The sequence below is a fragment of the Lactuca sativa genome, chromosome 7 (assembly GCF_002870075.4).
Source record: "Lactuca sativa cultivar Salinas chromosome 7, Lsat_Salinas_v11, whole genome shotgun sequence".
In the NCBI taxonomy this organism is placed as follows: Eukaryota; Viridiplantae; Streptophyta; class Magnoliopsida; order Asterales; family Asteraceae; genus Lactuca; species Lactuca sativa.
Genome location: NC_056629.2, coordinates 6,341,941 through 6,352,214, shown reverse-complemented (window position 1 = coordinate 6,352,214; position 10,274 = coordinate 6,341,941). Strand labels below are relative to the sequence as shown.

Below are 10,274 nucleotides of genomic sequence, written 5' to 3'. Positions count from 1 at the left end.
ACCAAACATCATGTCGTTGAATATTCATGCATCTTAATCTTTCAACACTAAATTGTTCAGATTCTACTACACAACCTATAAAAGTTATATATATATATATATATATATATATATATATATATATATATATATATATATATATATATATATATATATATATATATATATAACTTATAAAGGAGACTATCTAAATCAATGTGGTTCAATATAAATGATTTATCTTTTACAACATTAATTTGAGGGTTTTTTTTTTCTTCCACATTGCTTCATATAGAAATCTAACCTTTTATCTTTACCCTAAATAATATAACTAATTTGTTTATCTTATTTTTCATTTTTGATCATAAAGTGACTTTTAAAGTTTATTGGTATTTTTATTATAAAAAATGTTTTTATCTCAAAGTTTTAAATGATTATATTATTTAGTTTCAACTTTTAGGAGTATTGAAACCTAAAAGTTATTATAAAAAATAGTTAAACACTCAAAGTTTTAAATGATTATATTAATGTGTTGTGATACATGTATACTTCTTTCAATCATCACCATACACGTATATAGCTTTTTTTTTATTACAATGAACATCTAAACATTGTTCAAAACAATTAAGTTGAACATTGTAGTTGGATAAAAAATGTGTAGTGGGATAAAAAATGTGTCAGGCTCTTTACTTATACTTGTTTGTTTTCGTTTCAACTTTGTTTCTTAAGTAAGGTAGGATAAAAACATGACACAAAAATGCACATGATAAAGCTACTTTGATCCCACATCGTCATGATATACAAAACTTAATAAACTATTTCATTATTTAAATAAAGGTCTCCCTAAAAAGTTTAATTAGTAACATAAGTCGTTAATCATTTTCTATCGACAAAATTGCAAAATTGGTCCTTATGGTTTGCAAAAAAATGTGGATACGGTTCAAAAAGTTTTCAACTTGCATGAAAGGTCCAAACTCAAGAATTTTCTTTGGTTTTGGTCCTTAGAAATTTGAAAAGACTATTTTATCTTATTATTTCTTTTTTATATTTTCTTTATTTATTTTAATTGTTTTTTAATTTAAAAAAAAAAAAAAATGGGCCTACGACATTACAGCAACCCACCTCACTACCTCTGTACCTCACCCTACATTTCTTTCTCTCTTTCGCGCTAATCAAAAAGACGTCAGCTTCATCGCCTTCATTCTCGTCAAGAAGCCCTAATGGTCGCCGCCCAAATTTCTCGTTGTCCCTCATCACCGGTAAGTATGTTACTTCTCATCGTCTTCACTCCCTCTCTCCTTCGCGAACCAATGGATACACATATTGGAGCTTGAAACCTGCAATCACGAAACCTCGATGATTGAATCTAACAATCGGATATCGCATGTTCACCGTACTCTACCCTACTGCCCTTTTCATAAACACACCTATGATGAAACCCCCTTCCCCTTCAGGAGGTCCGATTAAACTTTATCTATGTAGCACTTTTTCTGGTGAACTTTGTCGGGTTAATTGAAAGCCTTATCTATATATAGAACCTGTATGGAGAAATTAGATGTTCACATTAGATCAAAAGAAGAAGAAATTCGATGTATATGTAATAGAGAAACAGATGTGAGTTTGGGTTTGAAATCAGATGCAATATGTTTGGGTTTTGTGGATTACAGATTTGGAATTAGATAGTAGATTCCAGGTTGGGTGATTCAACAGTAAGGAGAGATGGAAGCAAAGATCAGGTCTATGGGTTATGTTCTCCGGCGACGAAAACCACCAAGCATCGTGTTCTACTACCACACGAGTTAACTCAGTCCTAATTTCTTAGGCTTTGTAAACAATCATCAATTATGTATGTGTTAGAGAGAGTTGCAGGAATCGAATCATCAATTATGTATTATCTTTTAGTTTTCTGTATGGATGTGATTTGATTTGGAAGATAATAGGATGATGAAGACGATCAGATAAGAGAACCGATCAGATGAGAGAGAGAGAGAGAGTTGCCGCCAGAGAACCTAGAGAGGTAGGGTAGAGTGGAATTTTATTTTTTGTTTTTTTTCTAATTATTTAAATTCTAAAATAAATAAAAAAAATATGAAAAAAGAAATAAAAAAGGCAAAATTGACCTTTCAAGTGTACCGTCGACCAAATTCATAAGAAATTCCTAATTTGTTGACCAAATTCACAAGAAATTCTTGATTTTGGACATTCCATGCAGGTTGATAAATTTTTGGATCTTATCTACAGTTTTTTGCAAACCACAGAGACTAATTTTGCAGTTTTTTCTTTTCTACCCTTTGAAACTTTTTAGACTATTAAAGTTCTTGGGAAATATAATTAAACATTCTATTATCATTATACTATACTAAAGAGGAAACATTTTTATTTTTATCACATTTATTTGAAACTCTTATAACTTTTTTTTTATTTTTATGATAATACTATAAATTCATTTTTTACTTTTTTCTATTTGTCCCATATTTTTTCACACACAGATCTAACATTTCGTCTTTCCTATTTGTCCCACATTTTTTCACACACAAATCTAACATTTCGTCTTTTCCTTATATAATATAACTAAATTTGTTTCTCTTATCTTTCATTTTTTTATCATAAAGTGGATTTTAAAGTTTATTATTAATATTCATTACTAGTTATTTTATTATAGAAGATTTTTTTATCTCAAAGTTTTAAAGGATTATGTTATTTAGTTTCAACTTTTAGAAGTATCGAAACCTAAAAGTTATTAAAAAAAATAGTTAAACACTTAAAAAATGATTTTAGGTGTTCATTGTCGTTTTCCATTGTCTAATGTGTTGTAATATATAACGGACTGTGATACATGTAAACTTTTTCGAATCATCACCATACGTGTGTGTGTGTGTGTGTGTGTGTGTATATATATATATATATATATATATATATATATATATATATATTACAACGAATGTTTGAATATTGTTCAAAATAATTAAGTTGAACGTTGTAGTATATAAATGTTGAAAAAAATCAACATTTATGTAAACATTAAGACTTAAGATTGTATACATTAAACCGAATATTTTTTGGCATGAATGGGGTAAAAAAGATTTTTCTTAAGGCTTCTCATGGAGGTTAAAAACTAAGTCGATGACATTTTCATTAAATAAGGTCATCTAAATATTATAATTTTATATTTTTATATTATATCGATGTAGGATATCACAAAAGATAGAAACTATGATAGTTCTACAAGAAACTTTCATGGTCAACATCATGGTTTTTGGAATGTTGCAATTGATGTCTAAACTAGTTACAATCAAGAACACAAGAGAACAAACATATAATAGAAAATGTTTTATCCTCTTTACTTATAGATGTTTGTATTCCTATGAGTTTTGTTTACTAAGCAACGTGGAATAAAAAATGTGTTAGCCTATTTACTTACAATTGTTTGCTTTTCACTTCAACTTTGTTTCTTAAGCAATATAGAATAAAAAAACATGACAAAAAAAGGCACATGATAAAGCGAATTTGATCTTACATTGTCATGATATATACAACTTGATAAACTCTTTTATTTTTTTAAATAAATGTCTCCCTAAAAAGTTTAAATAGTAACATAGTTCATTAAGAGAGAAGAAAAAACTAAAATCAAATGAAACTAAAATCTAGTGAAAACTTAACCTATTGTGTGTGTACTTTTAGTCCATAGTCAAGACGTTTACATGTGATTTACCTTAAACACCCTTATTTCATTTAGAAAAAAAACATTATTTTATTTTATATTTAAGCTAAGAATTACTACAAATATCATTGTTTGTATTGCCTTTAGTCCTAACATTTGTATTTAAACTTCTTATACAACTATTTATAAGGAGTATATTTTGGAGAATAAAGTTATCTCACAGCCAAGTTATATTTATTTATTGTTAAAAAAGGTAATTATCAACTATAAAGAGATGAGAGTCAAATAATGAATATAGATAGCCAAAAAAGTTCTAAATTGAGTTGAATATCTAACAGTGAAGAAAATTTAATGAAGTTTAAGCCAGAGAGATAAAGATTATCATTGGTAGAATGTAACGTCCGAGATTTATAAAGTATTATTATTATTTATATAAGGTTAATAGTTTTAAAAAGGTTTGGGCTTAGACCTTTGGGACCTTGTAATTGGGCTGAAGAAGCACCGTACGCGCAGCGTACCTTGCCATGTACGCTCAGCGTACTCAAGAGATTGGAATGCGGAAGCCATGCACGTATGCCCAACGTACCGAAGGGTACGCGCAGCGTACGCATGCTGATTCTAAAACCCTAAATTTTAGGGTTTAATCCATATATAAATGACCTTATGCCTTTGGTCCAGCCTCCCTCTCACCCTTAGACAACCACCACGAAAACCCTAATCCATATTTGTGTGTTCTTGTGATTTGGTAGCCACTTGAGAGCATTTTAGTGTTGTTTTGGTGTTTTGGAAGAGAAAGAAGTTTGAAGAAGGAGCAAGGATTCAAAGAGAGATTGTAGATCCAGGAGATTAGCACCATTTCTGAATCATTTAAGGTATCAAGCTTCAAACTTGATCATTGCATGCTTAGATTTGTTTTTTTTGGGTGTTTTGTGTCACTTTTGGACTCCATTGTTGAGGTTGTTTGAATCTTGATAGTTTCAGACCATAATAGTTGTCCTTTTGAGCTCTTAGAAGCACTTAGAGTCATAAAAATCCGACCTTGATGGTTAAGCCACAACCATGCAAGTGTTTGATGGTCACAAAGTTTGGTTAAGGATCAAAATCATGTTTTGACCCCCAACCATGCATGCAAGCACATAAAGTTTGTGACTTGATGGACTAGGAGGTCTTAAAGGACCTGGATCTACATTTTGTACGTGAGGACTTAATGTATTAAGTCACAAATGAAGCCCAAAAGAAGTTGGCCGGTACGCCCGACGTACACCTTGGTACGCTACGCGTACTTGGTCAACTTCCCGCTTTCGGTCAAGGTCAGCGTACGATGGGCGTACGTGCCAGGTACGCCGCGCGTACGCATGCAGAGTGGCGAACTTGGGCTTTTGGGCCTTAGAAGTTTGGTGTAATGACCCAAAAATCAAGGGTAAAATTTTCATTTTTAATATAGCTAAAACATTGATACCATTTATTCCAAACATTTCAAATCATCATTAAGTAAAACATTTATCATAGTTCATCCCAAAATCATTCATTGCGGAAATCATAGGTCTGTGCACTGCAATCAATCCGCGCTCTTCATTTCCAAATCAATGATACCTGAAACCAAAACTATAAACCATAAGCACAAAGCTTAGTGAGTCCCCTAGAGCATACCCCACACACAATCCACATAACACATACCATATTAGCTATAAAAGCTACATATATCATATAAGCCATGCATACATAAACATGTTTAATATAGTACATAACAGGTTAGAACAAGAGTACATACGATATAGGGGCTTGAAATGGTCGGTATATCAACTAATCAAGGAAGAATACTTACTAGTTTTGAAAATCTAAGGTGAAGATCGAGATGATAGTTAAGAGAGAATGGAGGAAAATCGGCCAAAGAAGGAAAGAAATGATCAAATCTTGCATATATGGGGTGAGTTTACGGCCCACATGGAGTTTACGGCCGTAAACTCCAATGTGGTGGCCGTGAACTCATGGTGATGGTGTTTTAGGCTTGATCATTGTACTATAGCTTCAGCAGATAAACCCCCAACACTTATCCCTCAAGTGTAATAGTCTCAGAAAGCTCAAACAGACTCTAAACGGGCTAAAAGTTAGCAGAAATGAGTTTGACTTTCAATGAAGTGTTTGACTGTACAGGATAGAAAATTTCAGATTGTCACAAAGGGGTTTAGGATAGGAAAAATACGAGTTTGGTGTGATTTCCGACGTCAAAATGCCTTAAAATGGTGAAAAAGTCCAAAAATGACCAAAATCCGGAGTGGGGGTTGGTTCCTGCGAGGGTCCGAAGTCCGAACCAAATTTTCGGAGTCAGTAACAAAGTTCTGGAGTCATCAAGCGAGATCTGGAGTGACCTTCTCAGATCCGAACTACGTGGTTCCGGAGCATGGGGGTTCCTCTTGGCTCCTTAGGAGGCATTCCGGACTAAGAAGGTTCAGGACCAAGATGTTCCGGACCAAGAGGAGTCCGAACCAAGAGGGTTCAGGACCAAGAGGGTCCTTTTGGGGTTTCCTCTTTCGGTTTTGAGCTGTTTTCGACTGATGTGACAACCCGATATTTCAACTCTTTGTAATGACCAAAAAGGGTCAGGTATTGTAACCACTTTTGAGTAATAAAATTTACTTTCATAATAAAATGTGCAAAAAGTTCTATTTAATTTCCTTCTATGTTTAAATGTCCTTGAACCATGATCGTACGTGAAAAGAACGCCCAAATCCGACTTCATATAGCGAAGTTATGATTTTTCCAAGTTCGGCTTAGCAACAGACAGCTAAAAACTCGAATCGGAAATCAAGCGACTTTTGGCCGGAATGACCTAAACGAGAATCGAAGGTCTCAACAATGGTATTCCAGCGGTAAAAAGTCTGGCAAAAACCGACATCAGATAAAGAAGTTATGAATTTTCAAAGAAATTCCTTAAACACGATGAGTTTAAAATAAATAATAAAAAAAATAATTTCGGAATTTGCCGTCGGAGTCTAAACGAAAGTTGTAGAGCGTAGTCTCACCTACGCGTGGATATAAAGACCATCGAAAACGGAGTTCGTATGAAGAAGATATGAATTTTTGAAGTTTATTAAATAAATTATATATTTATTTAATTCAAAATTCGGACCTTATCCGAAGAGGAGTCAGCGTCCTCATCCGGGTACGCGCTGCGTACCACTGTACGCCCTGCGTACCCGAGAGACTTGGCCTCTGATCGTCCACGTCGCCCTATCCGAGGCATCCGACCCGTCCGACCCGTCCGAAGTATCCGACCCGTCCGACCCGCTGTCCCGTCCGACCCGCCGTCCCGTCCGACCCGTCTCCCCAGCAACCCGTCCCATCCGACCCGCGTACCCAACAACCCGTCCCATCCGAAGCCGAGGCAGTCGAGGCTCCGGTCATGCATGACGTACGCGTACGCGCTGCGTACGAGCGTACGCCCCGCGTACCGAGGCGGTTCAGCCTTCCTATAAATAGGATGCGAGGGCTTCCGAGAAAAGGGCTCATTTCTCTCCTCTCTCTCACAATCTTGTCTCGTTTTCCGTGCCCGTTCAAACCCGAAGCTCTGATCTTTTTGCTCAAGTCCTGAGGGTCGATTTTACTCCCGAGATTCCCGAGAATCCCACGGAAAATCCGTTTCCCGAGACGAAACTCTGCCCGGTTTTCCATCTCGCTATCTTCAAACTTTCAAGTGAGTTCATACCCCTTAATCTACCTTTTAAATATTCTTTAAATTCTTTTATATGCTTTCAAGGGGGGGATTACAAGTAAAACACACGAGTATTATCGTGTGTTACATAAAGAAACTCTTTTATATGCTTTTATATATCCAAATCACATGCGATTTACAAACTTTATAAGGAACTTTCATATATATAACATATGTTAAAATAGAATTCTATCTTTTGAAATATAAAATTGTTGTAATGCATGTATAAACTAAACTTTTCTTAGATTATTCTTGTCTATCTTGGACTCTACACCAAAAATCTATGCTTTCATAAACAAGTGATTTCTTTTCTAGGTATTTCTAAACAAACAAGACACACTTTTAGAAAACTATAATAGGTATAGTTTTACGAACAAAATTTCTAACTCTTATGTACTAGAAACATGAATTTCAAGAAGTTTACTTTCGTATACAAGAACAAACGTAACATTTTAACAAGTAGATTTGTTTTTATACCACGGTTTTGTGAGACACTAACTTCATGTACGTTCGAGTACACATTTCAAGTCCTGTATTATATACCAGAATCCCTTGGAGGGGGAGCGTGGTGTTTGTATATAGATCTATACGGGCTTGACAACCCGCGCCCTGACTGTTAGCTGCAGTCCACCGTTTGGGGTGACAAACGTCATAACATTCCAACGCCTGAAGAACGTTGCGTATAGGCATTCCGAGTCAATAGTATGGTTATAAAACTCACAAGGGGTATTAAAAATGCATTGATTTACAAGGTTTTCAAACTCATTGGTTATTTTACACTTACATACATTTTAGAAACAAACATTGGTCTTGAGTGAAGGCTACTATTATACTAGTAGAAAATATAGGATTTTCTAAACACAAACAAATAAAGACAAAACATTTCATTTCATTCAAACATTGTCATTTAAATACTTATGAAACTCACCAGCTTAAATGCTGATCTACTCTTTCAAAATTTACTTGTATGTCCCAGGAATTCAGTAAATTTCAGGTATTCATTTTGCTTTTGATGAAGGGATGCTGCGGCGCCAGTTTAATCTCGTATTTTGACATCATATTGTAATTGGTTTTGAACATGTAACTTTTGACAAATGTAAACTTTCAATTATATATACGATGGTTGTATTGCTTTCTTTACTATGTATTCATTTGTTACGTTACCACATGAAGTCATCCGCCCCCGAACGTTTCCGCCGTTCAGGTTTGGGGGTGTGACAACTGAGGAAGGTACTTAGGGAGATTTGAGAGAGATTTGAGATACGTGGAGAGATTTGGGAGAGATTTCACATACTTGGAGAGATTTGGGGGAGATTCAATATACTTGGAGAGATTTCACATACTTTGAGAGATTTGGGAGAGATTCACTATACTTGGAGAGATTTCGCATACTTAGAGAGATTTGGGAGAGATTTCATATACTTGGAGAGATTCACTATACTTGGAGAGATTTCACATCCTAACACTACATGGCTCCTTAGGAACTCATATTGTACACTTAGGTGTGTTAGCATAAGTCTCACAATAGTTCTTGCTTATTTGAGGATGAAATTTCATAGCCAAAAGGCTAGTTGTGACAGTCTTTACCTAGGACTGCCATGGGCTACCCCACTGTTGGATAAGGTGTCTAAGTCCATAACTTATTTGGTATATACTTGACCCGACCCGACATGGTCCATTTGGGTTGCATCTCATCCAAACTATTTATGGATAATTTTATGAGAGTTATACACATATGTTTATTAATATATTATAAGTTATAATATATTAATATCAAGTTATGATATTTAATTAGTCTTAGTCTTAAATTAATTATGAATTAATTTAGAGATTAAAAAGAAGAGTAATTAGATTATGGGCTATTGATTTTATATGGTGTGGGCTAACACTCATTTGTTAATGGGCTAGGCTTGGATGGAAGTCCATGGATGATCCATGGAGCTTTTAACCCATGGATCCTTGGAAAGGAAAAGACATGGGTTATTAGGGTTTCACCCTAACCATGCATACTATATAAGCATGCTTATGGAGCATGAAACGGAGGCCTAGTGTAACTAGTGAACTAGTGTGTGTGTGCTTGTGTGTGGCCGAAAATACAAGTGTGTATTCTCTCTCAAAGTTTTCCAAGAGTTTGTGGTGTTTTGTGATTCCATTTGAGGCATTCACACTATTGGTGCTTGGCCCTCAAACTCCTTAAGAACCAAACTCATCAAACAGGTATGTAATCTTTTCTAACTCTTTTATGTTGAAATGTTCCCCATGCCATGTTAGATAGGTTATAAACCTTGGAAAATTATTATTTTGCATGTATTTAGACAAACATAGATCCAAGGTTTATTAGGGTTGCATGCACACTTAGGAAATGTTAGATTGCTCAAAACCCAACAGTGGTATCAGAGCCTAGGCTTGCTTGTTTGATACTTGATGCAAAATAGTTGAAAAAATCGAAAAACTTGCTATCTGCCTGATGAACTCGCCGAGTCCATGGGGGGACTCGCCGAGTCCATGTGTATCTTCAACCTACTCGCCAAGTAGGTTCATGCACTCGACGAGTAGGAGCCATAGAGTGCAGATTTTCGACTTTTGCTGCTGGAAATGGACTAGAAACATTACCTAAATTGTTTTGGTGTTTTAAAACTTGTTTTAGTTGGTGTAATGGTTGTTCTAATCCATTTACAATAGCATATATTAAAATTCCATGTTTTTATGTGTTCATATAATTCTTGAAATTTTGATGATCATGTTCATGTTCTTATGAATTTAGAAGATGATAGGAGTTATTTGCTGAATTGTTTAGAATTAATTCTTGATCATTTATGTGTTTTAATGGAGTTCATAATTTGTCCTCAAGTTATGGATATCCAAAGGTCACTTTTCTTTAACACACACTTAAAACACATAAGTTACATGAAAATGAAGAGT

At 34.7% G+C, this 10,274-nt stretch overlaps 1 long non-coding RNA gene across 1 annotated transcript; it reads right to left on the bottom strand.

Annotated features, from left to right (window-relative positions):
- Positions 1-456: 456 nt before the first annotated feature.
- On the bottom strand, positions 457-2,003 carry LOC111912887 (uncharacterized). The gene is made up of 2 exons (XR_002857368.2): positions 1,645-2,003; positions 457-1,517 (listed from the first exon to the last, which is right to left on the bottom strand). It is a non-coding gene; the product is annotated as an uncharacterized LOC111912887 (long non-coding RNA).
- Positions 2,004-10,274: the final 8,271 nt, after the last annotated feature.